This window comes from Solanum dulcamara, chromosome 7 (genome assembly GCF_947179165.1).
Source record: "Solanum dulcamara chromosome 7, daSolDulc1.2, whole genome shotgun sequence".
NCBI lineage: Eukaryota > Viridiplantae > Streptophyta > Magnoliopsida > Solanales > Solanaceae > Solanum > Solanum dulcamara.
Window position 1 is genome coordinate 64261689 of NC_077243.1, and position 22824 is coordinate 64284512.

General features: G+C 57.5%; 67 non-coding genes across 67 annotated transcripts; all 67 read left to right on the forward strand.

Moving 5' to 3' along the window:
* The first annotated feature begins 21 nt into the window (after nucleotides 1–21).
* On the forward strand, nucleotides 22–140 carry LOC129897105 (5S ribosomal RNA). Its single transcript, XR_008768210.1, has one exon. It is a non-coding gene; the product is annotated as a 5S ribosomal RNA (ribosomal RNA).
* Nucleotides 141–362: 222 nt separating this feature from the next.
* Nucleotides 363–481, forward strand: LOC129897106 (5S ribosomal RNA). Its single transcript, XR_008768211.1, has one exon. It is a non-coding gene; the product is annotated as a 5S ribosomal RNA (ribosomal RNA).
* A 222-nt stretch (nucleotides 482–703) lies between these two features.
* LOC129897107 (5S ribosomal RNA) lies at nucleotides 704–822 on the forward strand. Its single transcript, XR_008768212.1, has one exon. It is a non-coding gene; the product is annotated as a 5S ribosomal RNA (ribosomal RNA).
* A 222-nt stretch (nucleotides 823–1044) lies between these two features.
* LOC129897108 (5S ribosomal RNA) lies at nucleotides 1045–1163 on the forward strand. Its single transcript, XR_008768213.1, has one exon. It is a non-coding gene; the product is annotated as a 5S ribosomal RNA (ribosomal RNA).
* Nucleotides 1164–1385: 222 nt separating this feature from the next.
* Nucleotides 1386–1504, forward strand: LOC129897110 (5S ribosomal RNA). Its single transcript, XR_008768214.1, has one exon. It is a non-coding gene; the product is annotated as a 5S ribosomal RNA (ribosomal RNA).
* A 222-nt stretch (nucleotides 1505–1726) lies between these two features.
* Nucleotides 1727–1845, forward strand: LOC129897112 (5S ribosomal RNA). Its single transcript, XR_008768216.1, has one exon. It is a non-coding gene; the product is annotated as a 5S ribosomal RNA (ribosomal RNA).
* Nucleotides 1846–2068: 223 nt separating this feature from the next.
* On the forward strand, nucleotides 2069–2187 carry LOC129897113 (5S ribosomal RNA). The gene has a single exon (XR_008768217.1). It is a non-coding gene; the product is annotated as a 5S ribosomal RNA (ribosomal RNA).
* A 221-nt stretch (nucleotides 2188–2408) lies between these two features.
* On the forward strand, nucleotides 2409–2527 carry LOC129897114 (5S ribosomal RNA). Its single transcript, XR_008768218.1, has one exon. It is a non-coding gene; the product is annotated as a 5S ribosomal RNA (ribosomal RNA).
* A 223-nt stretch (nucleotides 2528–2750) lies between these two features.
* Nucleotides 2751–2868, forward strand: LOC129897552 (5S ribosomal RNA). The gene has a single exon (XR_008768636.1). It is a non-coding gene; the product is annotated as a 5S ribosomal RNA (ribosomal RNA).
* Nucleotides 2869–3090: 222 nt separating this feature from the next.
* On the forward strand, nucleotides 3091–3209 carry LOC129897115 (5S ribosomal RNA). The gene has a single exon (XR_008768219.1). It is a non-coding gene; the product is annotated as a 5S ribosomal RNA (ribosomal RNA).
* A 222-nt stretch (nucleotides 3210–3431) lies between these two features.
* Nucleotides 3432–3550, forward strand: LOC129897370 (5S ribosomal RNA). Its single transcript, XR_008768463.1, has one exon. It is a non-coding gene; the product is annotated as a 5S ribosomal RNA (ribosomal RNA).
* A 222-nt stretch (nucleotides 3551–3772) lies between these two features.
* Nucleotides 3773–3891, forward strand: LOC129897116 (5S ribosomal RNA). Its single transcript, XR_008768220.1, has one exon. It is a non-coding gene; the product is annotated as a 5S ribosomal RNA (ribosomal RNA).
* Nucleotides 3892–4113: 222 nt separating this feature from the next.
* On the forward strand, nucleotides 4114–4232 carry LOC129897117 (5S ribosomal RNA). Its single transcript, XR_008768221.1, has one exon. It is a non-coding gene; the product is annotated as a 5S ribosomal RNA (ribosomal RNA).
* A 222-nt stretch (nucleotides 4233–4454) lies between these two features.
* Nucleotides 4455–4573, forward strand: LOC129897118 (5S ribosomal RNA). The gene has a single exon (XR_008768222.1). It is a non-coding gene; the product is annotated as a 5S ribosomal RNA (ribosomal RNA).
* Nucleotides 4574–4795: 222 nt separating this feature from the next.
* LOC129897119 (5S ribosomal RNA) lies at nucleotides 4796–4914 on the forward strand. Its single transcript, XR_008768223.1, has one exon. It is a non-coding gene; the product is annotated as a 5S ribosomal RNA (ribosomal RNA).
* Nucleotides 4915–5137: 223 nt separating this feature from the next.
* Nucleotides 5138–5256, forward strand: LOC129897120 (5S ribosomal RNA). Its single transcript, XR_008768224.1, has one exon. It is a non-coding gene; the product is annotated as a 5S ribosomal RNA (ribosomal RNA).
* Nucleotides 5257–5478: 222 nt separating this feature from the next.
* On the forward strand, nucleotides 5479–5597 carry LOC129897121 (5S ribosomal RNA). Its single transcript, XR_008768225.1, has one exon. It is a non-coding gene; the product is annotated as a 5S ribosomal RNA (ribosomal RNA).
* Nucleotides 5598–5819: 222 nt separating this feature from the next.
* Nucleotides 5820–5938, forward strand: LOC129897123 (5S ribosomal RNA). Its single transcript, XR_008768227.1, has one exon. It is a non-coding gene; the product is annotated as a 5S ribosomal RNA (ribosomal RNA).
* A 222-nt stretch (nucleotides 5939–6160) lies between these two features.
* LOC129897124 (5S ribosomal RNA) lies at nucleotides 6161–6279 on the forward strand. Its single transcript, XR_008768228.1, has one exon. It is a non-coding gene; the product is annotated as a 5S ribosomal RNA (ribosomal RNA).
* Nucleotides 6280–6501: 222 nt separating this feature from the next.
* On the forward strand, nucleotides 6502–6620 carry LOC129897125 (5S ribosomal RNA). The gene has a single exon (XR_008768229.1). It is a non-coding gene; the product is annotated as a 5S ribosomal RNA (ribosomal RNA).
* Nucleotides 6621–6842: 222 nt separating this feature from the next.
* LOC129897126 (5S ribosomal RNA) lies at nucleotides 6843–6961 on the forward strand. Its single transcript, XR_008768230.1, has one exon. It is a non-coding gene; the product is annotated as a 5S ribosomal RNA (ribosomal RNA).
* Nucleotides 6962–7183: 222 nt separating this feature from the next.
* Nucleotides 7184–7302, forward strand: LOC129897127 (5S ribosomal RNA). Its single transcript, XR_008768231.1, has one exon. It is a non-coding gene; the product is annotated as a 5S ribosomal RNA (ribosomal RNA).
* Nucleotides 7303–7524: 222 nt separating this feature from the next.
* On the forward strand, nucleotides 7525–7643 carry LOC129897128 (5S ribosomal RNA). Its single transcript, XR_008768232.1, has one exon. It is a non-coding gene; the product is annotated as a 5S ribosomal RNA (ribosomal RNA).
* Nucleotides 7644–7865: 222 nt separating this feature from the next.
* On the forward strand, nucleotides 7866–7984 carry LOC129897129 (5S ribosomal RNA). Its single transcript, XR_008768233.1, has one exon. It is a non-coding gene; the product is annotated as a 5S ribosomal RNA (ribosomal RNA).
* Nucleotides 7985–8206: 222 nt separating this feature from the next.
* LOC129897130 (5S ribosomal RNA) lies at nucleotides 8207–8325 on the forward strand. Its single transcript, XR_008768234.1, has one exon. It is a non-coding gene; the product is annotated as a 5S ribosomal RNA (ribosomal RNA).
* A 222-nt stretch (nucleotides 8326–8547) lies between these two features.
* LOC129897499 (5S ribosomal RNA) lies at nucleotides 8548–8666 on the forward strand. Its single transcript, XR_008768587.1, has one exon. It is a non-coding gene; the product is annotated as a 5S ribosomal RNA (ribosomal RNA).
* A 222-nt stretch (nucleotides 8667–8888) lies between these two features.
* On the forward strand, nucleotides 8889–9007 carry LOC129897131 (5S ribosomal RNA). Its single transcript, XR_008768235.1, has one exon. It is a non-coding gene; the product is annotated as a 5S ribosomal RNA (ribosomal RNA).
* A 222-nt stretch (nucleotides 9008–9229) lies between these two features.
* On the forward strand, nucleotides 9230–9348 carry LOC129897132 (5S ribosomal RNA). The gene has a single exon (XR_008768236.1). It is a non-coding gene; the product is annotated as a 5S ribosomal RNA (ribosomal RNA).
* Nucleotides 9349–9570: 222 nt separating this feature from the next.
* LOC129897134 (5S ribosomal RNA) lies at nucleotides 9571–9689 on the forward strand. The gene has a single exon (XR_008768238.1). It is a non-coding gene; the product is annotated as a 5S ribosomal RNA (ribosomal RNA).
* A 222-nt stretch (nucleotides 9690–9911) lies between these two features.
* On the forward strand, nucleotides 9912–10030 carry LOC129897136 (5S ribosomal RNA). Its single transcript, XR_008768239.1, has one exon. It is a non-coding gene; the product is annotated as a 5S ribosomal RNA (ribosomal RNA).
* Nucleotides 10031–10252: 222 nt separating this feature from the next.
* On the forward strand, nucleotides 10253–10371 carry LOC129897137 (5S ribosomal RNA). Its single transcript, XR_008768240.1, has one exon. It is a non-coding gene; the product is annotated as a 5S ribosomal RNA (ribosomal RNA).
* Nucleotides 10372–10593: 222 nt separating this feature from the next.
* LOC129897138 (5S ribosomal RNA) lies at nucleotides 10594–10712 on the forward strand. Its single transcript, XR_008768241.1, has one exon. It is a non-coding gene; the product is annotated as a 5S ribosomal RNA (ribosomal RNA).
* Nucleotides 10713–10934: 222 nt separating this feature from the next.
* On the forward strand, nucleotides 10935–11053 carry LOC129897139 (5S ribosomal RNA). The gene has a single exon (XR_008768242.1). It is a non-coding gene; the product is annotated as a 5S ribosomal RNA (ribosomal RNA).
* Nucleotides 11054–11275: 222 nt separating this feature from the next.
* Nucleotides 11276–11395, forward strand: LOC129897669 (5S ribosomal RNA). The gene has a single exon (XR_008768746.1). It is a non-coding gene; the product is annotated as a 5S ribosomal RNA (ribosomal RNA).
* Nucleotides 11396–11617: 222 nt separating this feature from the next.
* LOC129897364 (5S ribosomal RNA) lies at nucleotides 11618–11736 on the forward strand. The gene has a single exon (XR_008768457.1). It is a non-coding gene; the product is annotated as a 5S ribosomal RNA (ribosomal RNA).
* A 222-nt stretch (nucleotides 11737–11958) lies between these two features.
* LOC129897140 (5S ribosomal RNA) lies at nucleotides 11959–12077 on the forward strand. Its single transcript, XR_008768243.1, has one exon. It is a non-coding gene; the product is annotated as a 5S ribosomal RNA (ribosomal RNA).
* A 222-nt stretch (nucleotides 12078–12299) lies between these two features.
* Nucleotides 12300–12418, forward strand: LOC129897141 (5S ribosomal RNA). Its single transcript, XR_008768244.1, has one exon. It is a non-coding gene; the product is annotated as a 5S ribosomal RNA (ribosomal RNA).
* A 222-nt stretch (nucleotides 12419–12640) lies between these two features.
* On the forward strand, nucleotides 12641–12759 carry LOC129897142 (5S ribosomal RNA). The gene has a single exon (XR_008768245.1). It is a non-coding gene; the product is annotated as a 5S ribosomal RNA (ribosomal RNA).
* A 222-nt stretch (nucleotides 12760–12981) lies between these two features.
* LOC129897365 (5S ribosomal RNA) lies at nucleotides 12982–13100 on the forward strand. Its single transcript, XR_008768458.1, has one exon. It is a non-coding gene; the product is annotated as a 5S ribosomal RNA (ribosomal RNA).
* Nucleotides 13101–13322: 222 nt separating this feature from the next.
* Nucleotides 13323–13441, forward strand: LOC129897420 (5S ribosomal RNA). Its single transcript, XR_008768513.1, has one exon. It is a non-coding gene; the product is annotated as a 5S ribosomal RNA (ribosomal RNA).
* A 222-nt stretch (nucleotides 13442–13663) lies between these two features.
* Nucleotides 13664–13782, forward strand: LOC129897143 (5S ribosomal RNA). Its single transcript, XR_008768246.1, has one exon. It is a non-coding gene; the product is annotated as a 5S ribosomal RNA (ribosomal RNA).
* Nucleotides 13783–14004: 222 nt separating this feature from the next.
* LOC129897367 (5S ribosomal RNA) lies at nucleotides 14005–14123 on the forward strand. The gene has a single exon (XR_008768460.1). It is a non-coding gene; the product is annotated as a 5S ribosomal RNA (ribosomal RNA).
* Nucleotides 14124–14345: 222 nt separating this feature from the next.
* Nucleotides 14346–14464, forward strand: LOC129897368 (5S ribosomal RNA). The gene has a single exon (XR_008768461.1). It is a non-coding gene; the product is annotated as a 5S ribosomal RNA (ribosomal RNA).
* Nucleotides 14465–14686: 222 nt separating this feature from the next.
* LOC129897144 (5S ribosomal RNA) lies at nucleotides 14687–14805 on the forward strand. Its single transcript, XR_008768247.1, has one exon. It is a non-coding gene; the product is annotated as a 5S ribosomal RNA (ribosomal RNA).
* A 222-nt stretch (nucleotides 14806–15027) lies between these two features.
* LOC129897146 (5S ribosomal RNA) lies at nucleotides 15028–15146 on the forward strand. The gene has a single exon (XR_008768249.1). It is a non-coding gene; the product is annotated as a 5S ribosomal RNA (ribosomal RNA).
* A 222-nt stretch (nucleotides 15147–15368) lies between these two features.
* On the forward strand, nucleotides 15369–15487 carry LOC129897147 (5S ribosomal RNA). Its single transcript, XR_008768250.1, has one exon. It is a non-coding gene; the product is annotated as a 5S ribosomal RNA (ribosomal RNA).
* Nucleotides 15488–15709: 222 nt separating this feature from the next.
* LOC129897148 (5S ribosomal RNA) lies at nucleotides 15710–15828 on the forward strand. Its single transcript, XR_008768251.1, has one exon. It is a non-coding gene; the product is annotated as a 5S ribosomal RNA (ribosomal RNA).
* A 222-nt stretch (nucleotides 15829–16050) lies between these two features.
* Nucleotides 16051–16169, forward strand: LOC129897149 (5S ribosomal RNA). The gene has a single exon (XR_008768252.1). It is a non-coding gene; the product is annotated as a 5S ribosomal RNA (ribosomal RNA).
* Nucleotides 16170–16391: 222 nt separating this feature from the next.
* LOC129897150 (5S ribosomal RNA) lies at nucleotides 16392–16510 on the forward strand. The gene has a single exon (XR_008768253.1). It is a non-coding gene; the product is annotated as a 5S ribosomal RNA (ribosomal RNA).
* Nucleotides 16511–16732: 222 nt separating this feature from the next.
* Nucleotides 16733–16851, forward strand: LOC129897590 (5S ribosomal RNA). Its single transcript, XR_008768673.1, has one exon. It is a non-coding gene; the product is annotated as a 5S ribosomal RNA (ribosomal RNA).
* A 222-nt stretch (nucleotides 16852–17073) lies between these two features.
* LOC129897152 (5S ribosomal RNA) lies at nucleotides 17074–17192 on the forward strand. The gene has a single exon (XR_008768254.1). It is a non-coding gene; the product is annotated as a 5S ribosomal RNA (ribosomal RNA).
* Nucleotides 17193–17414: 222 nt separating this feature from the next.
* LOC129897153 (5S ribosomal RNA) lies at nucleotides 17415–17533 on the forward strand. Its single transcript, XR_008768255.1, has one exon. It is a non-coding gene; the product is annotated as a 5S ribosomal RNA (ribosomal RNA).
* Nucleotides 17534–17755: 222 nt separating this feature from the next.
* Nucleotides 17756–17874, forward strand: LOC129897154 (5S ribosomal RNA). The gene has a single exon (XR_008768256.1). It is a non-coding gene; the product is annotated as a 5S ribosomal RNA (ribosomal RNA).
* Nucleotides 17875–18096: 222 nt separating this feature from the next.
* LOC129897453 (5S ribosomal RNA) lies at nucleotides 18097–18215 on the forward strand. Its single transcript, XR_008768544.1, has one exon. It is a non-coding gene; the product is annotated as a 5S ribosomal RNA (ribosomal RNA).
* Nucleotides 18216–18437: 222 nt separating this feature from the next.
* On the forward strand, nucleotides 18438–18556 carry LOC129897155 (5S ribosomal RNA). Its single transcript, XR_008768257.1, has one exon. It is a non-coding gene; the product is annotated as a 5S ribosomal RNA (ribosomal RNA).
* A 222-nt stretch (nucleotides 18557–18778) lies between these two features.
* LOC129897156 (5S ribosomal RNA) lies at nucleotides 18779–18897 on the forward strand. Its single transcript, XR_008768258.1, has one exon. It is a non-coding gene; the product is annotated as a 5S ribosomal RNA (ribosomal RNA).
* A 222-nt stretch (nucleotides 18898–19119) lies between these two features.
* Nucleotides 19120–19238, forward strand: LOC129897488 (5S ribosomal RNA). Its single transcript, XR_008768576.1, has one exon. It is a non-coding gene; the product is annotated as a 5S ribosomal RNA (ribosomal RNA).
* A 222-nt stretch (nucleotides 19239–19460) lies between these two features.
* LOC129897158 (5S ribosomal RNA) lies at nucleotides 19461–19579 on the forward strand. Its single transcript, XR_008768260.1, has one exon. It is a non-coding gene; the product is annotated as a 5S ribosomal RNA (ribosomal RNA).
* A 222-nt stretch (nucleotides 19580–19801) lies between these two features.
* Nucleotides 19802–19920, forward strand: LOC129897159 (5S ribosomal RNA). Its single transcript, XR_008768261.1, has one exon. It is a non-coding gene; the product is annotated as a 5S ribosomal RNA (ribosomal RNA).
* Nucleotides 19921–20142: 222 nt separating this feature from the next.
* LOC129897160 (5S ribosomal RNA) lies at nucleotides 20143–20261 on the forward strand. Its single transcript, XR_008768262.1, has one exon. It is a non-coding gene; the product is annotated as a 5S ribosomal RNA (ribosomal RNA).
* Nucleotides 20262–20483: 222 nt separating this feature from the next.
* On the forward strand, nucleotides 20484–20602 carry LOC129897161 (5S ribosomal RNA). The gene has a single exon (XR_008768263.1). It is a non-coding gene; the product is annotated as a 5S ribosomal RNA (ribosomal RNA).
* Nucleotides 20603–20824: 222 nt separating this feature from the next.
* On the forward strand, nucleotides 20825–20943 carry LOC129897162 (5S ribosomal RNA). Its single transcript, XR_008768264.1, has one exon. It is a non-coding gene; the product is annotated as a 5S ribosomal RNA (ribosomal RNA).
* A 222-nt stretch (nucleotides 20944–21165) lies between these two features.
* LOC129897164 (5S ribosomal RNA) lies at nucleotides 21166–21284 on the forward strand. Its single transcript, XR_008768266.1, has one exon. It is a non-coding gene; the product is annotated as a 5S ribosomal RNA (ribosomal RNA).
* A 222-nt stretch (nucleotides 21285–21506) lies between these two features.
* On the forward strand, nucleotides 21507–21625 carry LOC129897165 (5S ribosomal RNA). Its single transcript, XR_008768267.1, has one exon. It is a non-coding gene; the product is annotated as a 5S ribosomal RNA (ribosomal RNA).
* A 222-nt stretch (nucleotides 21626–21847) lies between these two features.
* On the forward strand, nucleotides 21848–21966 carry LOC129897166 (5S ribosomal RNA). The gene has a single exon (XR_008768268.1). It is a non-coding gene; the product is annotated as a 5S ribosomal RNA (ribosomal RNA).
* Nucleotides 21967–22188: 222 nt separating this feature from the next.
* On the forward strand, nucleotides 22189–22307 carry LOC129897168 (5S ribosomal RNA). The gene has a single exon (XR_008768269.1). It is a non-coding gene; the product is annotated as a 5S ribosomal RNA (ribosomal RNA).
* A 222-nt stretch (nucleotides 22308–22529) lies between these two features.
* On the forward strand, nucleotides 22530–22648 carry LOC129897169 (5S ribosomal RNA). The gene has a single exon (XR_008768270.1). It is a non-coding gene; the product is annotated as a 5S ribosomal RNA (ribosomal RNA).
* Nucleotides 22649–22824: the final 176 nt, after the last annotated feature.

Here is a 22824-nt window from a genome sequence, read left to right on the forward strand (position 1 = left end):
ATTTAGAGCGCTAGGAATGATGGATGCGATCATACCAGCACTAACGCACCGGATCCCATCAGAACTCCGAAGTTAAGCGTGCTTGGGCGAGAGTAGTACTAGGATGGGTGACCCCCTGGGAAGTCCTCGTGTTGCATCCCTCCTTTTTGTCGGAATTCGGCACGGTTTCGTCTACTCGACAACAAGTATTTTTTTGCGGACACGACATTCGGGGCCTAGACGCCGTTAGGACGTGCGATGGAGGCGCTAAGGACGGGCGTGACAGGCGGCAGGGTGCGTCGGTGCGTGGAGGGCAGGGCGCACGCCGGGGCGTTTGGGAGGGGAAGGGGGTGTTTAATAGAATTTAGAGCGCTAGGAATGATGGATGCGATCATACCAGCACTAACGCACCGGATCCCATCAGAACTCCGAAGTTAAGCGTGCTTGGGCGAGAGTAGTACTAGGATGGGTGACCCCCTGGGAAGTCCTCGTGTTGCATCCCTCCTTTTTGTCGGAATTCGGCACGGTTTCGTCTACTCGACAACAAGTATTTTTTTGCGGACACGACATTCGGGGCCTAGACGCCGTTAGGACGTGCGATGGAGGCGCTAAGGACGGGCGTGACAGGCGGCAGGGTGCGTCGGTGCGTGGAGGGCAGGGCGCACGCCGGGGCGTTTGGGAGGGGAAGGGGGTGTTTAATAGAATTTAGAGCGCTAGGAATGATGGATGCGATCATACCAGCACTAACGCACCGGATCCCATCAGAACTCCGAAGTTAAGCGTGCTTGGGCGAGAGTAGTACTAGGATGGGTGACCCCCTGGGAAGTCCTCGTGTTGCATCCCTCCTTTTTGTCGGAATTCGGCACGGTTTCGTCTACTCGACAACAAGTATTTTTTTGCGGACACGACATTCGGGGCCTAGACGCCGTTAGGACGTGCGATGGAGGCGCTTAGGACGGGCGTGACAGGCGGCAGGGTGCGTCGGTGCGTGGAGGGCAGGGCGCACGCCGGGGCGTTTGGGAGGGGAAGGGGGTGTTTAATAGAATTTAGAGCGCTAGGAATGATGGATGCGATCATACCAGCACTAACGCACCGGATCCCATCAGAACTCCGAAGTTAAGCGTGCTTGGGCGAGAGTAGTACTAGGATGGGTGACCCCCTGGGAAGTCCTCGTGTTGCATCCCTCCTTTTTGTCGGAATTCGGCACGGTTTCGTCTACTCGACAACAAGTATTTTTTTGCGGACACGACATTCGGGGCCTAGACGCCGTTAGGACGTGCGATGGAGGCGCTAAGGACGGGCGTGACAGGCGGCAGGGTGCGTCGGTGCGTGGAGGGCAGGGCGCACGCCGGGGCGTTTGGGAGGGGAAGGGGGTGTTTAATAGAATTTAGAGCGCTAGGAATGATGGATGCGATCATACCAGCACTAACGCACCGGATCCCATCAGAACTCCGAAGTTAAGCGTGCTTGGGCGAGAGTAGTACTAGGATGGGTGACCCCCTGGGAAGTCCTCGTGTTGCATCCCTCCTTTTTGTCGGAATTCGGCACGGTTTCGTCTACTCGACAACAAGTATTTTTTTGCGGACACGACATTCGGGGCCTAGACGCCGTTAGGACGTGCGATGGAGGCGCTAAGGACGGGCGTGACAGGCGGCAGGGTGCGTCGGTGCGTGGAGGGCAGGGCGCACGCCGGGGCGTTTGGGAGGGGAAGGGGGTGTTTAATAGAATTTAGAGCGCTAGGAATGATGGATGCGATCATACCAGCACTAACGCACCGGATCCCATCAGAACTCCGAAGTTAAGCGTGCTTGGGCGAGAGTAGTACTAGGATGGGTGACCCCCTGGGAAGTCCTCGTGTTGCATCCCTCCTTTTTGTCGGAATTCGGCACGGTTTCGTCTACTCGACAACAAGTATTTTTTTGCGGACACGACATTCGGGGCCTAGACGCCGTGTAGGACGTGCGATGGAGGCGCTAAGGACGGGCGTGACAGGCGGCAGGGTGCGTCGGTGCGTGGAGGGCAGGGCGCACGCCGGGGCGTTTGGGAGGGGAAGGGGGTGTTTAATAGAATTTAGAGCGCTAGGAATGATGGATGCGATCATACCAGCACTAACGCACCGGATCCCATCAGAACTCCGAAGTTAAGCGTGCTTGGGCGAGAGTAGTACTAGGATGGGTGACCCCCTGGGAAGTCCTCGTGTTGCATCCCTCCTTTTTGTCGGAATTCGGCACGGTTTCGTCTACTCGACAACAAGTATTTTTTTGCGGACACGACATTCGGGGCCTAGACGCCGTTAGGACGTGCGATGGAGGCGCTAAGGACGGGCGTGACAGGCGGCAGGGTGCGTCGGTGCGTGGAGGGCAGGGCGCACGCCGGGGCGTTTGGGAGGGGAAGGGGTGTTTAATAGAATTTAGAGCGCTAGGAATGATGGATGCGATCATACCAGCACTAACGCACCGGATCCCATCAGAACTCCGAAGTTAAGCGTGCTTGGGCGAGAGTAGTACTAGGATGGGTGACCCCCTGGGAAGTCCTCGTGTTGCATCCCTCCTTTTTTGTCGGAATTCGGCACGGTTTCGTCTACTCGACAACAAGTATTTTTTTGCGGACACGACATTCGGGGCCTAGACGCCGTTAGGACGTGCGATGGAGGCGCTTAGGACGGGCGTGACAGGCGGCAGGGTGCGTCGGTGCGTGGAGGGCAGGGCGCACGCCGGGGCGTTTGGGAGGGGAAGGGGGTGTTTAATAGAATTTAGAGCGCTAGGAATGATGGATGCGATCATACCAGCACTAACGCACCGGATCCCATCAGAACTCCGAAGTTAAGCGTGCTTGGGCGAGAGTAGTACTAGGATGGGTGACCCCTGGGAAGTCCTCGTGTTGCATCCCTCCTTTTTGTCGGAATTCGGCACGGTTTCGTCTACTCGACAACAAGTATTTTTTTGCGGACACGACATTCGGGGCCTAGACGCCGTTAGGACGTGCGATGGAGGCGCTAAGGACGGGCGTGACAGGCGGCAGGGTGCGTCGGTGCGTGGAGGGCAGGGCGCACGCCGGGGCGTTTGGGAGGGGAAGGGGGTGTTTAATAGAATTTAGAGCGCTAGGAATGATGGATGCGATCATACCAGCACTAACGCACCGGATCCCATCAGAACTCCGAAGTTAAGCGTGCTTGGGCGAGAGTAGTACTAGGATGGGTGACCCCCTGGGAAGTCCTCGTGTTGCATCCCTCCTTTTTGTCGGAATTCGGCACGGTTTCGTCTACTCGACAACAAGTATTTTTTTGCGGACACGACATTCGGGGCCTAGACGCCGTTAGGACGTGCGATGGAGGCGCTAAGGACGGGCGTGACAGGCGGCAGGGTGCGTCGGTGCGTGGAGGGCAGGGCGCACGCCGGGGCGTTTGGGAGGGGAAGGGGGTGTTTAATAGAATTTAGAGCGCTAGGAATGATGGATGCGATCATACCAGCACTAACGCACCGGATCCCATCAGAACTCCGAAGTTAAGCGTGCTTGGGCGAGAGTAGTACTAGGATGGGTGACCCCCTGGGAAGTCCTCGTGTTGCATCCTCCTTTTTGTCGGAATTCGGCACGGTTTCGTCTACTCGACAACAAGTATTTTTTTTGCGGACACGACATTCGGGGCCTAGACGCCGTTAGGACGTGCGATGGAGGCGCTAAGGACGGGCGTGACAGGCGGCAGGGTGCGTCGGTGCGTGGAGGGCAGGGCGCACGCCGGGGCGTTTGGGAGGGGAAGGGGGTGTTTAATAGAATTTAGAGCGCTAGGAATGATGGATGCGATCATACCAGCACTAACGCACCGGATCCCATCAGAACTCCGAAGTTAAGCGTGCTTGGGCGAGAGTAGTACTAGGATGGGTGACCCCCTGGGAAGTCCTCGTGTTGCATCCCTCCTTTTTGTCGGAATTCGGCACGGTTTCGTCTACTCGACAACAAGTATTTTTTTGCGGACACGACATTCGGGGCCTAGACGCCGTTAGGACGTGCGATGGAGGCGCTAAGGACGGGCGTGACAGGCGGCAGGGTGCGTCGGTGCGTGGAGGGCAGGGCGCACGCCGGGGCGTTTGGGAGGGGAAGGGGGTGTTTAATAGAATTTAGAGCGCTAGGAATGATGGATGCGATCATACCAGCACTAACGCACCGGATCCCATCAGAACTCCGAAGTTAAGCGTGCTTGGGCGAGAGTAGTACTAGGATGGGTGACCCCCTGGGAAGTCCTCGTGTTGCATCCCTCCTTTTTGTCGGAATTCGGCACGGTTTCGTCTACTCGACAACAAGTATTTTTTTGCGGACACGACATTCGGGGCCTAGACGCCGTTAGGACGTGCGATGGAGGCGCTAAGGACGGGCGTGACAGGCGGCAGGGTGCGTCGGTGCGTGGAGGGCAGGGCGCACGCCGGGGCGTTTGGGAGGGGAAGGGGGTGTTTAATAGAATTTAGAGCGCTAGGAATGATGGATGCGATCATACCAGCACTAACGCACCGGATCCCATCAGAACTCCGAAGTTAAGCGTGCTTGGGCGAGAGTAGTACTAGGATGGGTGACCCCCTGGGAAGTCCTCGTGTTGCATCCCTCCTTTTTGTCGGAATTCGGCACGGTTTCGTCTACTCGACAACAAGTATTTTTTTGCGGACACGACATTCGGGGCCTAGACGCCGTTAGGACGTGCGATGGAGGCGCTAAGGACGGGCGTGACAGGCGGCAGGGTGCGTCGGTGCGTGGAGGGCAGGGCGCACGCCGGGGCGTTTGGGAGGGGAAGGGGGTGTTTAATAGAATTTAGAGCGCTAGGAATGATGGATGCGATCATACCAGCACTAACGCACCGGATCCCATCAGAACTCCGAAGTTAAGCGTGCTTGGGCGAGAGTAGTACTAGGATGGGTGACCCCCTGGGAAGTCCTCGTGTTGCATCCCTCCTTTTTGTCGGAATTCGGCACGGTTTCGTCTACTCGACAACAAGTATTTTTTTTGCGGACACGACATTCGGGGCCTAGACGCCGTTAGGACGTGCGATGGAGGCGCTAAGGACGGGCGTGACAGGCGGCAGGGTGCGTCGGTGCGTGGAGGGCAGGGCGCACGCCGGGGCGTTTGGGAGGGGAAGGGGGTGTTTAATAGAATTTAGAGCGCTAGGAATGATGGATGCGATCATACCAGCACTAACGCACCGGATCCCATCAGAACTCCGAAGTTAAGCGTGCTTGGGCGAGAGTAGTACTAGGATGGGTGACCCCCTGGGAAGTCCTCGTGTTGCATCCCTCCTTTTTGTCGGAATTCGGCACGGTTTCGTCTACTCGACAACAAGTATTTTTTTGCGGACACGACATTCGGGGCCTAGACGCCGTTAGGACGTGCGATGGAGGCGCTAAGGACGGGCGTGACAGGCGGCAGGGTGCGTCGGTGCGTGGAGGGCAGGGCGCACGCCGGGGCGTTTGGGAGGGGAAGGGGGTGTTTAATAGAATTTAGAGCGCTAGGAATGATGGATGCGATCATACCAGCACTAACGCACCGGATCCCATCAGAACTCCGAAGTTAAGCGTGCTTGGGCGAGAGTAGTACTAGGATGGGTGACCCCCTGGGAAGTCCTCGTGTTGCATCCCTCCTTTTTGTCGGAATTCGGCACGGTTTCGTCTACTCGACAACAAGTATTTTTTTGCGGACACGACATTCGGGGCCTAGACGCCGTTAGGACGTGCGATGGAGGCGCTAAGGACGGGCGTGACAGGCGGCAGGGTGCGTCGGTGCGTGGAGGGCAGGGCGCACGCCGGGGCGTTTGGGAGGGGAAGGGGGTGTTTAATAGAATTTAGAGCGCTAGGAATGATGGATGCGATCATACCAGCACTAACGCACCGGATCCCATCAGAACTCCGAAGTTAAGCGTGCTTGGGCGAGAGTAGTACTAGGATGGGTGACCCCCTGGGAAGTCCTCGTGTTGCATCCCTCCTTTTTGTCGGAATTCGGCACGGTTTCGTCTACTCGACAACAAGTATTTTTTTGCGGACACGACATTCGAGGCCTAGACGCCGTTAGGACGTGCGATGGAGGCGCTAAGGACGGGCGTGACAGGCGGCAGGGTGCGTCGGTGCGTGGAGGGCAGGGCGCACGCCGGGGCGTTTGGGAGGGGAAGGGGGTGTTTAATAGAATTTAGAGCGCTAGGAATGATGGATGCGATCATACCAGCACTAACGCACCGGATCCCATCAGAACTCCGAAGTTAAGCGTGCTTGGGCGAGAGTAGTACTAGGATGGGTGACCCCCTGGGAAGTCCTCGTGTTGCATCCCTCCTTTTTGTCGGAATTCGGCACGGTTTCGTCTACTCGACAACAAGTATTTTTTTGCGGACACGACATTCGGGGCCTAGACGCCGTTAGGACGTGCGATGGAGGCGCTTAGGACGGGCGTGACAGGCGGCAGGGTGCGTCGGTGCGTGGAGGGCAGGGCGCACGCCGGGGCGTTTGGGAGGGGAAGGGGGTGTTTAATAGAATTTAGAGCGCTAGGAATGATGGATGCGATCATACCAGCACTAACGCACCGGATCCCATCAGAACTCCGAAGTTAAGCGTGCTTGGGCGAGAGTAGTACTAGGATGGGTGACCCCCTGGGAAGTCCTCGTGTTGCATCCCTCCTTTTTGTCGGAATTCGGCACGGTTTCGTCTACTCGACAACAAGTATTTTTTTGCGGACACGACATTCGGGGCCTAGACGCCGTTAGGACGTGCGATGGAGGCGCTAAGGACGGGCGTGACAGGCGGCAGGGTGCGTCGGTGCGTGGAGGGCAGGGCGCACGCCGGGGCGTTTGGGAGGGGAAGGGGGTGTTTAATAGAATTTAGAGCGCTAGGAATGATGGATGCGATCATACCAGCACTAACGCACCGGATCCCATCAGAACTCCGAAGTTAAGCGTGCTTGGGCGAGAGTAGTACTAGGATGGGTGACCCCCTGGGAAGTCCTCGTGTTGCATCCCTCCTTTTTGTCGGAATTCGGCACGGTTTCGTCTACTCGACAACAAGTATTTTTTTGCGGACACGACATTCGGGGCCTAGACGCCGTTAGGACGTGCGATGGAGGCGCTAAGGACGGGCGTGACAGGCGGCAGGGTGCGTCGGTGCGTGGAGGGCAGGGCGCACGCCGGGGCGTTTGGGAGGGGAAGGGGGTGTTTAATAGAATTTAGAGCGCTAGGAATGATGGATGCGATCATACCAGCACTAACGCACCGGATCCCATCAGAACTCCGAAGTTAAGCGTGCTTGGGCGAGAGTAGTACTAGGATGGGTGACCCCCTGGGAAGTCCTCGTGTTGCATCCCTCCTTTTTGTCGGAATTCGGCACGGTTTCGTCTACTCGACAACAAGTATTTTTTTGCGGACACGACATTCGGGGCCTAGACGCCGTTAGGACGTGCGATGGAGGCGCTAAGGACGGGCGTGACAGGCGGCAGGGTGCGTCGGTGCGTGGAGGGCAGGGCGCACGCCGGGGCGTTTGGGAGGGGAAGGGGGTGTTTAATAGAATTTAGAGCGCTAGGAATGATGGATGCGATCATACCAGCACTAACGCACCGGATCCCATCAGAACTCCGAAGTTAAGCGTGCTTGGGCGAGAGTAGTACTAGGATGGGTGACCCCCTGGGAAGTCCTCGTGTTGCATCCCTCCTTTTTGTCGGAATTCGGCACGGTTTCGTCTACTCGACAACAAGTATTTTTTTGCGGACACGACATTCGGGGCCTAGACGCCGTTAGGACGTGCGATGGAGGCGCTTAGGACGGGCGTGACAGGCGGCAGGGTGCGTCGGTGCGTGGAGGGCAGGGCGCACGCCGGGGCGTTTGGGAGGGGAAGGGGGTGTTTAATAGAATTTAGAGCGCTAGGAATGATGGATGCGATCATACCAGCACTAACGCACCGGATCCCATCAGAACTCCGAAGTTAAGCGTGCTTGGGCGAGAGTAGTACTAGGATGGGTGACCCCCTGGGAAGTCCTCGTGTTGCATCCCTCCTTTTTGTCGGAATTCGGCACGGTTTCGTCTACTCGACAACAAGTATTTTTTTGCGGACACGACATTCGGGGCCTAGACGCCGTTAGGACGTGCGATGGAGGCGCTAAGGACGGGCGTGACAGGCGGCAGGGTGCGTCGGTGCGTGGAGGGCAGGGCGCACGCCGGGGCGTTTGGGAGGGGAAGGGGGTGTTTAATAGAATTTAGAGCGCTAGGAATGATGGATGCGATCATACCAGCACTAACGCACCGGATCCCATCAGAACTCCGAAGTTAAGCGTGCTTGGGCGAGAGTAGTACTAGGATGGGTGACCCCCTGGGAAGTCCTCGTGTTGCATCCCTCCTTTTTGTCGGAATTCGGCACGGTTTCGTCTACTCGACAACAAGTATTTTTTTGCGGACACGACATTCGGGGCCTAGACGCCGTTAGGACGTGCGATGGAGGCGCTAAGGACGGGCGTGACAGGCGGCAGGGTGCGTCGGTGCGTGGAGGGCAGGGCGCACGCCGGGGCGTTTGGGAGGGGAAGGGGGTGTTTAATAGAATTTAGAGCGCTAGGAATGATGGATGCGATCATACCAGCACTAACGCACCGGATCCCATCAGAACTCCGAAGTTAAGCGTGCTTGGGCAAGAGTAGTACTAGGATGGGTGACCCCCTGGGAAGTCCTCGTGTTGCATCCCTCCTTTTTGTCGGAATTCGGCACGGTTTCGTCTACTCGACAACAAGTATTTTTTTGCGGACACGACATTCGGGGCCTAGACGCCGTTAGGACGTGCGATGGAGGCGCTAAGGACGGGCGTGACAGGCGGCAGGGTGCGTCGGTGCGTGGAGGGCAGGGCGCACGCCGGGGCGTTTGGGAGGGGAAGGGGGTGTTTAATAGAATTTAGAGCGCTAGGAATGATGGATGCGATCATACCAGCACTAACGCACCGGATCCCATCAGAACTCCGAAGTTAAGCGTGCTTGGGCGAGAGTAGTACTAGGATGGGTGACCCCCTGGGAAGTCCTCGTGTTGCATCCCTCCTTTTTGTCGGAATTCGGCACGGTTTCGTCTACTCGACAACAAGTATTTTTTTGCGGACACGACATTCGGGGCCTAGACGCCGTTAGGACGTGCGATGGAGGCGCTTAGGACGGGCGTGACAGGCGGCAGGGTGCGTCGGTGCGTGGAGGGCAGGGCGCACGCCGGGGCGTTTGGGAGGGGAAGGGGGTGTTTAATAGAATTTAGAGCGCTAGGAATGATGGATGCGATCATACCAGCACTAACGCACCGGATCCCATCAGAACTCCGAAGTTAAGCGTGCTTGGGCGAGAGTAGTACTAGGATGGGTGACCCCCTGGGAAGTCCTCGTGTTGCATCCCTCCTTTTTGTCGGAATTCGGCACGGTTTCGTCTACTCGACAACAAGTATTTTTTTGCGGACACGACATTCGGGGCCTAGACGCCGTTAGGACGTGCGATGGAGGCGCTAAGGACGGGCGTGACAGGCGGCAGGGTGCGTCGGTGCGTGGAGGGCAGGGCGCACGCCGGGGCGTTTGGGAGGGGAAGGGGGTGTTTAATAGAATTTAGAGCGCTAGGAATGATGGATGCGATCATACCAGCACTAACGCACCGGATCCCATCAGAACTCCGAAGTTAAGCGTGCTTGGGCGAGAGTAGTACTAGGATGGGTGACCCCCTGGGAAGTCCTCGTGTTGCATCCCTCCTTTTTGTCGGAATTCGGCACGGTTTCGTCTACTCGACAACAAGTATTTTTTTGCGGACACGACATTCGGGGCCTAGACGCCGTTAGGACGTGCGATGGAGGCGCTAAGGACGGGCGTGACAGGCGGCAGGGTGCGTCGGTGCGTGGAGGGCAGGGCGCACGCCGGGGCGTTTGGGAGGGGAAGGGGGTGTTTAATAGAATTTAGAGCGCTAGGAATGATGGATGCGATCATACCAGCACTAACGCACCGGATCCCATCAGAACTCCGAAGTTAAGCGTGCTTGGGCGAGAGTAGTACTAGGATGGGTGACCCCCTGGGAAGTCCTCGTGTTGCATCCCTCCTTTTTGTCGGAATTCGGCACGGTTTCGTCTACTCGACAACAAGTATTTTTTTGCGGACACGACATTCGGGGCCTAGACGCCGTTAGGACGTGCGATGGAGGCGCTAAGGACGGGCGTGACAGGCGGCAGGGTGCGTCGGTGCGTGGAGGGCAGGGCGCACGCCGGGGCGTTTGGGAGGGGAAGGGGGTGTTTAATAGAATTTAGAGCGCTAGGAATGATGGATGCGATCATACCAGCACTAACGCACCGGATCCCATCAGAACTCCGAAGTTAAGCGTGCTTGGGCGAGAGTAGTACTAGGATGGGTGACCCCCTGGGAAGTCCTCGTGTTGCATCCCTCCTTTTTGTCGGAATTCGGCACGGTTTCGTCTACTCGACAACAAGTATTTTTTTGCGGACACGACATTCGGGGCCTAGACGCCGTTAGGACGTGCGATGGAGGCGCTAAGGACGGGCGTGACAGGCGGCAGGGTGCGTCGGTGCGTGGAGGGCAGGGCGCACGCCGGGGCGTTTGGGAGGGGAAGGGGGTGTTTAATAGAATTTAGAGCGCTAGGAATGATGGATGCGATCATACCAGCACTAACGCACCGGATCCCATCAGAACTCCGAAGTTAAGCGTGCTTGGGCGAGAGTAGTACTAGGATGGGTGACCCCCTGGGAAGTCCTCGTGTTGCATCCCTCCTTTTTGTCGGAATTCGGCACGGTTTCGTCTACTCGACAACAAGTATTTTTTTGCGGACACGACATTCGGGGCCTAGACGCCGTTAGGACGTGCGATGGAGGCGCTTAGGACGGGCGTGACAGGCGGCAGGGTGCGTCGGTGCGTGGAGGGCAGGGCGCACGCCGGGGCGTTTGGGAGGGGAAGGGGGTGTTTAATAGAATTTAGAGCGCTAGGAATGATGGATGCGATCATACCAGCACTAACGCACCGGATCCCATCAGAACTCCGAAGTTAAGCGTGCTTGGGCGAGAGTAGTACTAGGATGGGTGACCCCCTGGGAAGTCCTCGTGTTGCATCCCTCCTTTTTGTCGGAATTCGGCACGGTTTCGTCTACTCGACAACAAGTATTTTTTTGCGGACACGACATTCGGGGCCTAGACGCCGTTAGGACGTGCGATGGAGGCGCTAAGGACGGGCGTGACAGGCGGCAGGGTGCGTCGGTGCGTGGAGGGCAGGGCGCACGCCGGGGCGTTTGGGAGGGGAAGGGGGTGTTTAATAGAATTTAGAGCGCTAGGAATGATGGATGCGATCATACCACGCACCGACGCACCGGATCCCATCAGAACTCCGAAGTTAAGCGTGCTTGGGCGAGAGTAGTACTAGGATGGGTGACCCCCTGGGAAGTCCTCGTGTTGCATCCCTCCTTTTTGTCGGAATTCGGCACGGTTTCGTCTACTCGACAACAAGTATTTTTTTGCGGACACGACATTCGGGGCCTAGACGCCGTTAGGACGTGCGATGGAGGCGCTAAGGACGGGCGTGACAGGCGGCAGGGTGCGTCGGTGCGTGGAGGGCAGGGCGCACGCCGGGGCGTTTGGGAGGGGAAGGGGGTGTTTAATAGAATTTAGAGCGCTAGGAATGATGGATGCGATCATACCAGCACTGACGCACCGGATCCCATCAGAACTCCGAAGTTAAGCGTGCTTGGGCGAGAGTAGTACTAGGATGGGTGACCCCCTGGGAAGTCCTCGTGTTGCATCCCTCCTTTTTGTCGGAATTCGGCACGGTTTCGTCTACTCGACAACAAGTATTTTTTTGCGGACACGACATTCGGGGCCTAGACGCCGTTAGGACGTGCGATGGAGGCGCTAAGGACGGGCGTGACAGGCGGCAGGGTGCGTCGGTGCGTGGAGGGCAGGGCGCACGCCGGGGCGTTTGGGAGGGGAAGGGGGTGTTTAATAGAATTTAGAGCGCTAGGAATGATGGATGCGATCATACCAGCACTAACGCACCGGATCCCATCAGAACTCCGAAGTTAAGCGTGCTTGGGCGAGAGTAGTACTAGGATGGGTGACCCCCTGGGAAGTCCTCGTGTTGCATCCCTCCTTTTTGTCGGAATTCGGCACGGTTTCGTCTACTCGACAACAAGTATTTTTTTGCGGACACGACATTCGGGGCCTAGACGCCGTTAGGACGTGCGATGGAGGCGCTTAGGACGGGCGTGACAGGCGGCAGGGTGCGTCGGTGCGTGGAGGGCAGGGCGCACGCCGGGGCGTTTGGGAGGGGAAGGGGGTGTTTAATAGAATTTAGAGCGCTAGGAATGATGGATGCGATCATACCAGCACTAACGCACCGGATCCCATCAGAACTCCGAAGTTAAGCGTGCTTGGGCGAGAGTAGTACTAGGATGGGTGACCCCCTGGGAAGTCCTCGTGTTGCATCCCTCCTTTTTGTCGGAATTCGGCACGGTTTCGTCTACTCGACAACAAGTATTTTTTTGCGGACACGACATTCGGGGCCTAGACGCCGTTAGGACGTGCGATGGAGGCGCTAAGGACGGGCGTGACAGGCGGCAGGGTGCGTCGGTGCGTGGAGGGCAGGGCGCACGCCGGGGCGTTTGGGAGGGGAAGGGGGTGTTTAATAGAATTTAGAGCGCTAGGAATGATGGATGCGATCATACCAGCACTAACGCACCGGATCCCATCAGAACTCCGAAGTTAAGCGTGCTTGGGCGAGAGTAGTACTAGGATGGGTGACCCCCTGGGAAGTCCTCGTGTTGCATCCCTCCTTTTTGTCGGAATTCGGCACGGTTTCGTCTACTCGACAACAAGTATTTTTTTGCGGACACGACATTCGGGGCCTAGACGCCGTTAGGACGTGCGATGGAGGCGCTAAGGACGGGCGTGACAGGCGGCAGGGTGCGTCGGTGCGTGGAGGGCAGGGCGCACGCCGGGGCGTTTGGGAGGGGAAGGGGGTGTTTAATAGAATTTAGAGCGCTAGGAATGATGGATGCGATCATACCAGCACTGACGCACCGGATCCCATCAGAACTCCGAAGTTAAGCGTGCTTGGGCGAGAGTAGTACTAGGATGGGTGACCCCCTGGGAAGTCCTCGTGTTGCATCCCTCCTTTTTGTCGGAATTCGGCACGGTTTCGTCTACTCGACAACAAGTATTTTTTTGCGGACACGACATTCGGGGCCTAGACGCCGTTAGGACGTGCGATGGAGGCGCTAAGGACGGGCGTGACAGGCGGCAGGGTGCGTCGGTGCGTGGAGGGCAGGGCGCACGCCGGGGCGTTTGGGAGGGGAAGGGGGTGTTTAATAGAATTTAGAGCGCTAGGAATGATGGATGCGATCATACCAGCACCGACGCACCGGATCCCATCAGAACTCCGAAGTTAAGCGTGCTTGGGCGAGAGTAGTACTAGGATGGGTGACCCCCTGGGAAGTCCTCGTGTTGCATCCCTCCTTTTTGTCGGAATTCGGCACGGTTTCGTCTACTCGACAACAAGTATTTTTTTGCGGACACGACATTCGGGGCCTAGACGCCGTTAGGACGTGCGATGGAGGCGCTAAGGACGGGCGTGACAGGCGGCAGGGTGCGTCGGTGCGTGGAGGGCAGGGCGCACGCCGGGGCGTTTGGGAGGGGAAGGGGGTGTTTAATAGAATTTAGAGCGCTAGGAATGATGGATGCGATCATACCAGCACTAACGCACCGGATCCCATCAGAACTCCGAAGTTAAGCGTGCTTGGGCGAGAGTAGTACTAGGATGGGTGACCCCCTGGGAAGTCCTCGTGTTGCATCCCTCCTTTTTGTCGGAATTCGGCACGGTTTCGTCTACTCGACAACAAGTATTTTTTTGCGGACACGACATTCGGGGCCTAGACGCCGTTAGGACGTGCGATGGAGGCGCTAAGGACGGGCGTGACAGGCGGCAGGGTGCGTCGGTGCGTGGAGGGCAGGGCGCACGCCGGGGCGTTTGGGAGGGGAAGGGGGTGTTTAATAGAATTTAGAGCGCTAGGAATGATGGATGCGATCATACCAGCACTGACGCACCGGATCCCATCAGAACTCCGAAGTTAAGCGTGCTTGGGCGAGAGTAGTACTAGGATGGGTGACCCCCTGGGAAGTCCTCGTGTTGCATCCCTCCTTTTTGTCGGAATTCGGCACGGTTTCGTCTACTCGACAACAAGTATTTTTTTGCGGACACGACATTCGGGGCCTAGACGCCGTTAGGACGTGCGATGGAGGCGCTAAGGACGGGCGTGACAGGCGGCAGGGTGCGTCGGTGCGTGGAGGGCAGGGCGCACGCCGGGGCGTTTGGGAGGGGAAGGGGGTGTTTAATAGAATTTAGAGCGCTAGGAATGATGGATGCGATCATACCAGCACTGACGCACCGGATCCCATCAGAACTCCGAAGTTAAGCGTGCTTGGGCGAGAGTAGTACTAGGATGGGTGACCCCCTGGGAAGTCCTCGTGTTGCATCCCTCCTTTTTGTCGGAATTCGGCACGGTTTCGTCTACTCGACAACAAGTATTTTTTTGCGGACACGACATTCGGGGCCTAGACGCCGTTAGGACGTGCGATGGAGGCGCTAAGGACGGGCGTGACAGGCGGCAGGGTGCGTCGGTGCGTGGAGGGCAGGGCGCACGCCGGGGCGTTTGGGAGGGGAAGGGGGTGTTTAATAGAATTTAGAGCGCTAGGAATGATGGATGCGATCATACCAGCACTAACGCACCGGATCCCATCAGAACTCCGAAGTTAAGCGTGCTTGGGCGAGAGTAGTACTAGGATGGGTGACCCCCTGGGAAGTCCTCGTGTTGCATCCCTCCTTTTTGTCGGAATTCGGCACGGTTTCGTCTACTCGACAACAAGTATTTTTTTGCGGACACGACATTCGGGGCCTAGACGCCGTTAGGACGTGCGATGGAGGCGCTAAGGACGGGCGTGACAGGCGGCAGGGTGCGTCGGTGCGTGGAGGGCAGGGCGCACGCCGGGGCGTTTGGGAGGGGAAGGGGGTGTTTAATAGAATTTAGAGCGCTAGGAATGATGGATGCGATCATACCAGCACTAACGCACCGGATCCCATCAGAACTCCGAAGTTAAGCGTGCTTGGGCGAGAGTAGTACTAGGATGGGTGACCCCCTGGGAAGTCCTCGTGTTGCATCCCTCCTTTTTGTCGGAATTCGGCACGGTTTCGTCTACTCGACAACAAGTATTTTTTTGCGGACACGACATTCGGGGCCTAGACGCCGTTAGGACGTGCGATGGAGGCGCTAAGGACGGGCGTGACAGGCGGCAGGGTGCGTCGGTGCGTGGAGGGCAGGGCGCACGCCGGGGCGTTTGGGAGGGGAAGGGGGTGTTTAATAGAATTTAGAGCGCTAGGAATGATGGATGCGATCATACCAGCACTAACGCACCGGATCCCATCAGAACTCCGAAGTTAAGCGTGCTTGGGCGAGAGTAGTACTAGGATGGGTGACCCCCTGGGAAGTCCTCGTGTTGCATCCCTCCTTTTTGTCGGAATTCGGCACGGTTTCGTCTACTCGACAACAAGTATTTTTTTGCGGACACGACATTCGGGGCCTAGACGCCGTTAGGACGTGCGATGGAGGCGCTTAGGACGGGCGTGACAGGCGGCAGGGTGCGTCGGTGCGTGGAGGGCAGGGCGCACGCCGGGGCGTTTGGGAGGGGAAGGGGGTGTTTAATAGAATTTAGAGCGCTAGGAATGATGGATGCGATCATACCAGCACTAACGCACCGGATCCCATCAGAACTCCGAAGTTAAGCGTGCTTGGGCGAGAGTAGTACTAGGATGGGTGACCCCCTGGGAAGTCCTCGTGTTGCATCCCTCCTTTTTGTCGGAATTCGGCACGGTTTCGTCTACTCGACAACAAGTATTTTTTTGCGGACACGACATTCGGGGCCTAGACGCCGTTAGGACGTGCGATGGAGGCGCTAAGGACGGGCGTGACAGGCGGCAGGGTGCGTCGGTGCGTGGAGGGCAGGGCGCACGCCGGGGCGTTTGGGAGGGGAAGGGGGTGTTTAATAGAATTTAGAGCGCTAGGAATGATGGATGCGATCATACCAGCACTAACGCACCGGATCCCATCAGAACTCCGAAGTTAAGCGTGCTTGGGCGAGAGTAGTACTAGGATGGGTGACCCCCTGGGAAGTCCTCGTGTTGCATCCCTCCTTTTTGTCGGAATTCGGCACGGTTTCGTCTACTCGACAACAAGTATTTTTTTGCGGACACGACATTCGGGGCCTAGACGCCGTTAGGACGTGCGATGGAGGCGCTAAGGACGGGCGTGACAGGCGGCAGGGTGCGTCGGTGCGTGGAGGGCAGGGCGCACGCCGGGGCGTTTGGGAGGGGAAGGGGGTGTTTAATAGAATTTAGAGCGCTAGGAATGATGGATGCGATCATACCAGCACTAACGCACCGGATCCCATCAGAACTCCGAAGTTAAGCGTGCTTGGGCGAGAGTAGTACTAGGATGGGTGACCCCCTGGGAAGTCCTCGTGTTGCATCCCTCCTTTTTGTCGGAATTCGGCACGGTTTCGTCTACTCGACAACAAGTATTTTTTTGCGGACACGACATTCGGGGCCTAGACGCCGTTAGGACGTGCGATGGAGGCGCTAAGGACGGGCGTGACAGGCGGCAGGGTGCGTCGGTGCGTGGAGGGCAGGGCGCACGCCGGGGCGTTTGGGAGGGGAAGGGGGTGTTTAATAGAATTTAGAGCGCTAGGAATGATGGATGCGATCATAACAGCACTAACGCACCGGATCCCATCAGAACTCCGAAGTTAAGCGTGCTTGGGCGAGAGTAGTACTAGGATGGGTGACCCCCTGGGAAGTCCTCGTGTTGCATCCCTCCTTTTTGTCGGAATTCGGCACGGTTTCGTCTACTCGACAACAAGTATTTTTTTGCGGACACGACATTCGGGGCCTAGACGCCGTTAGGACGTGCGATGGAGGCGCTAAGGACGGGCGTGACAGGCGGCAGGGTGCGTCGGTGCGTGGAGGGCAGGGCGCACGCCGGGGCGTTAGGGAGGGGAAGGGGGTGTTTAATAGAATTTAGAGCGCTAGGAATGATGGATGCGATCATACCAGCACTAACGCACCGGATCCCATCAGAACTCCGAAGTTAAGCGTGCTTGGGCGAGAGTAGTACTAGGATGGGTGACCCCCTGGGAAGTCCTCGTGTTGCATCCCTCCTTTTTGTCGGAATTCGGCACGGTTTCGTCTACTCGACAACAAGTATTTTTTTGCGGACACGACATTCGGGGCCTAGACGCCGTTAGGACGTGCGATGGAGGCGCTAAGGACGGGCGTGACAGGCGGCAGGGTGCGTCGGTGCGTGGAGGGCAGGGCGCACGCCGGGGCGTTTGGGAGGGGAAGGGGGTGTTTAATAGAATTTAGAGCGCTAGGAATGATGGATGCGATCATACCAGCACTAACGCACCGGATCCCATCAGAACTCCGAAGTTAAGCGTGCTTGGGCGAGAGTAGTACTAGGATGGGTGACCCCCTGGGAAGTCCTCGTGTTGCATCCCTCCTTTTTGTCGGAATTCGGCACGGTTTCGTCTACTCAACAACAAGTATTTTTTTGCGGACACGACATTCGGGGCCTAGACGCCGTTAGGACGTGCGATGGAGGCGCTAAGGACGGGCGTGACAGGCGGCAGGGTGCGTCGGTGCGTGGAGGGCAGGGCGCACGCCGGGGCGTTTGGGAGGGGAAGGGGGTGTTTAATAGAATTTAGAGCGCTAGGAATGATGGATGCGATCATACCAGCACTAACGCACCGGATCCCATCAGAACTCCGAAGTTAAGCGTGCTTGGGCGAGAGTAGTACTAGGATGGGTGACCCCCTGGGAAGTCCTCGTGTTGCATCCCTCCTTTTTGTCGGAATTCGGCACGGTTTCGTCTACTCGACAACAAGTATTTTTTTGCGGACACGACATTCGGGGCCTAGACGCCGTTAGGACGTGCGATGGAGGCGCTAAGGACGGGCGTGACAGGCGGCAGGGTGCGTCGGTGCGTGGAGGGCAGGGCGCACGCCGGGGCGTTTGGGAGGGGAAGGGGGTGTTTAATAGAATTTAGAGCGCTAGGAATGATGGTTGCGATCATACCAGCACTAACGCACCGGATCCCATCAGAACTCCGAAGTTAAGCGTGCTTGGGCGAGAGTAGTACTAGGATGGGTGACCCCCTGGGAAGTCCTCGTGTTGCATCCCTCCTTTTTGTCGGAATTCGGCACGGTTTCGTCTACTCGACAACAAGTATTTTTTTGCGGACACGACATTCGGGGCCTAGACGCCGTTAGGACGTGCGATGGAGGCGCTAAGGACGGGCGTGACAGGCGGCAGGGTGCGTCGGTGCGTGGAGGGCAGGGCGCACGCCGGGGCGTTTGGGAGGGGAAGGGGGTGTTTAATAGAATTTAGAGCGCTAGGAATGATGGATGCGATCATACCAGCACTAACGCACCGGATCCCATCAGAACTCCGAAGTTAAGCGTGCTTGGGCGAGAGTAGTACTAGGATGGGTGACCCCCTGGGAAGTCCTCGTGTTGCATCCCTCCTTTTTGTCGGAATTCGGCACGGTTTCGTCTACTCGACAACAAGTATTTTTTTGCGGACACGACATTCGGGGCCTAGACGCCGTTAGGACGTGCGATGGAGGCGCTAAGGACGGGCGTGACAGGCGGCAGGGTGCGTCGGTGCGTGGAGGGCAGGGCGCACGCCGGGGCGTTTGGGAGGGGAAGGGGGTGTTTAATAGAATTTAGAGCGCTAGGAATGATGGATGCGATCATACCAGCACTAACGCACCGGATCCCATCAGAACTCCGAAGTTAAGCGTGCTTGGGCGAGAGTAGTACTAGGATGGGTGACCCCCTGGGAAGTCCTCGTGTTGCATCCCTCCTTTTTGTCGGAATTCGGCACGGTTTCGTCTACTCGACAACAAGTATTTTTTTGCGGACACGACATTCGGGGCCTAGACGCCGTTAGGACGTGCGATGGAGGCGCTAAGGACGGGCGTGACAGGCGGCAGGGTGCGTCGGTGCGTGGAGGGCAGGGCGCACGCCGGGGCGTTTGGGAGGGGAAGGGGGTGTTTAATAGAATTTAGAGCGCTAGGAATGATGGATGCGATCATACCAGCACTAACGCACCGGATCCCATCAGAACTCCGAAGTTAAGCGTGCTTGGGCGAGAGTAGTACTAGGATGGGCTACCCCCTGGGAAGTCCTCGTGTTGCATCCCTCCTTTTTGTCGGAATTCGGCACGGTTTCGTCTACTCGACAACAAGTATTTTTTTGCGGACACGACATTCGGGGCCTAGACGCCGTTAGGACGTGCGATGGAGGCGCTTAGGACGGGCGTGACAGGCGGCAGGGTGCGTCGGTGCGTGGAGGGCAGGGCGCACGCCGGGGCGTTTGGGAGGGGAAGGGGGTGTTTAATAGAATTTAGAGCGCTAGGAATGATGGATGCGATCATACCAGCACTAACGCACCGGATCCCATCAGAACTCCGAAGTTAAGCGTGCTTGGGCGAGAGTAGTACTAGGATGGGTGACCCCCTGGGAAGTCCTCGTGTTGCATCCCTCCTTTTTGTCGGAATTCGGCACGGTTTCGTCTACTCGACAACAAGTATTTTTTTGCGGACACGACATTCGGGGCCTAGACGCCGTTAGGACGTGCGATGGAGGCGCTAAGGACGGGCGTGACAGGCGGCAGGGTGCGTCGGTGCGTGGAGGGCAGGGCGCACGCCGGGGCGTTTGGGAGGGGAAGGGGGTGTTTAATAGAATTTAGAGCGCTAGGAATGATGGATGCGATCATACCAGCACTAACGCACCGGATCCCATCAGAACTCCGAAGTTAAGCGTGCTTGGGCGAGAGTAGTACTAGGATGGGTGACCCCCTGGGAAGTCCTCGTGTTGCATCCCTCCTTTTTGTCGGAATTCGGCACGGTTTCGTCTACTCGACAACAAGTATTTTTTTGCGGACACGACATTCGGGGCCTAGACGCCGTTAGGACGTGCGATGGAGGCGCTAAGGACGGGCGTGACAGGCGGCAGGGTGCGTCGGTGCGTGGAGGGCAGGGCGCACGCCGGGGCGTTTGGGAGGGGAAGGGGGTGTTTAATAGAATTTAGAGCGCTAGGAATGATGGATGCGATCATACCAGCACTAACGCACCGGATCCCATCAGAACTCCGAAGTTAAGCGTGCTTGGGCGAGAGTAGTACTAGGATGGGTGACCCCCTGGGAAGTCCTCGTGTTGCATCCCTCCTTTTTGTCGGAATTCGGCACGGTTTCGTCTACTCGACAACAAGTATTTTTTTGCGGACACGACATTCGGGGCCTAGACGCCGTTAGGACGTGCGATGGAGGCGCTTAGGACGGGCGTGACAGGCGGCAGGGTGCGTCGGTGCGTGGAGGGCAGGGCGCACGCCGGGGCGTTTGGGAGGGGAAGGGGGTGTTTAATAGAATTTAGAGCGCTAGGAATGATGGATGCGATCATACCAGCACTAACGCACCGGATCCCATCAGAACTCCGAAGTTAAGCGTGCTTGGGCGAGAGTAGTACTAGGATGGGTGACCCCCTGGGAAGTCCTCGTGTTGCATCCCTCCTTTTTGTCGGAATTCGGCACGGTTTCGTCTACTCGACAACAAGTATTTTTTTGCGGACACGACATTCGGGGCCTAGACGCCGTTAGGACGTGCGATGGAGGCGCTAAGGACGGGCGTGACAGGCGGCAGGGTGCGTCGGTGCGTGGAGGGCAGGGCGCACGCCGGGGCGTTTGGGAGGGGAAGGGGGTGTTTAATAGAATTTAGAGCGCTAGGAATGATGGATGCGATCATACCAGCACTAACGCACCGGATCCCATCAGAACTCCGAAGTTAAGCGTGCTTGGGCGAGAGTAGTACTAGGATGGGTGACCCCCTGGGAAGTCCTCGTGTTGCATCCCTCCTTTTTGTCGGAATTCGGCACGGTTTCGTCTACTCGACAACAAGTATTTTTTTGCGGACACGACATTCGGGGCCTAGACGCCGTTAGGACGTGCGATGGAGGCGCTAAGGACGGGCGTGACAGGCGGCAGGGTGCGTCGGTGCGTGGAGGGCAGGGCGCACGCCGGGGCGTTTGGGAGGGGAAGGGGGTGTTTAATAGAATTTAGAGCGCTAGGAATGATGGATGCGATCATACCAGCACTAACGCACCGGATCCCATCAGAACTCCGAAGTTAAGCGTGCTTGGGCGAGAGTAGTACTAGGATGGGTGACCCCCTGGGAAGTCCTCGTGTTGCATCCCTCCTTTTTGTCGGAATTCGGCACGGTTTCGTCTACTCGACAACAAGTATTTTTTTGCGGACACGACATTCGGGGCCTAGACGCCGTTAGGACGTGCGATGGAGGCGCTAAGGACGGGCGTGACAGGCGGCAGGGTGCGTCGGTGCGTGGAGGGCAGGGCGCACGCCGGGGCGTTTGGGAGGGGAAGGGGGTGTTTAATAGAATTTAGAGCGCTAGGAATGATGGATGCGATCATACCAGCACTAACGCACCGGATCCCATCAGAACTCCGAAGTTAAGCGTGCTTGGGCGAGAGTAGTACTAGGATGGGTGACCCCCTGGGAAGTCCTCGTGTTGCATCCCTCCTTTTTGTCGGAATTCGGCACGGTTTCGTCTACTCGACAACAAGTATTTTTTTGCGGACACGACATTCGGGGCCTAGACGCCGTTAGGACGTGCGATGGAGGCGCTAAGGACGGGCGTGACAGGCGGCAGGGTGCGTCGGTGCGTGGAGGGCAGGGCGCACGCCGGGGCGTTTGGGAGGGGAAGGGGGTGTTTAATAGAATTTAGAGCGCTAGGAATGATGGATGCGATCATACCAGCACTAACGCACCGGATCCCATCAGAACTCCGAAGTTAAGCGTGCTTGGGCGAGAGTAGTACTAGGATGGGTGACCCCCTGGGAAGTCCTCGTGTTGCATCCCTCCTTTTTGTCGGAATTCGGCACGGTTTCGTCTACTCGACAACAAGTATTTTTTTGCGGACACGACATTCGGGGCCTAGACGCCGTTAGGACGTGCGATGGAGGCGCTAAGGACGGGCGTGACAGGCGGCAGGGTGCGTCGGTGCGTGGAGGGCAGGGCGCACGCCGGGGCGTTTGGGAGGGGAAGGGGGTGTTTAATAGAATTTAGAGCGCTAGGAATGATGGATGCGATCATACCAGCACTAACGCACCGGATCCCATCAGAACTCCGAAGTTAAGCGTGCTTGGGCGAGAGTAGTACTAGGATGGGTGACCCCCTGGGAAGTCCTCGTGTTGCATCCCTCCTTTTTGTCGGAATTCGGCACGGTTTCGTCTACTCGACAACAAGTATTTTTTTGCGGACACGACATTCGGGGCCTAGACGCCGTTAGGACGTGCGATGGAGGCGCTTAGGACGGGCGTGACAGGCGGCAGGGTGCGTCGGTGCGTGGAGGGCAGGGCGCACGCCGGGGCGTTTGGGAGGGGAAGGGGGTGTTTAATAGAATTTAGAGCGCTAGGAATGATGGATGCGATCATACCAGCACTAACGCACCGGATCCCATCAGAACTCCGAAGTTAAGCGTGCTTGGGCGAGAGTAGTACTAGGATGGGTGACCCCCTGGGAAGTCCTCGTGTTGCATCCCTCCTTTTTGTCGGAATTCGGCACGGTTTCGTCTACTCGACAACAAGTATTTTTTTGCGGACACGACATTCGGGGCCTAGACGCCGTTAGGACGTGCGATGGAGGCGCTAAGGACGGGCGTGACAGGCGGCAGGGTGCGTCGGTGCGTGGAGGGCAGGGCGCACGCCGGGGCGTTTG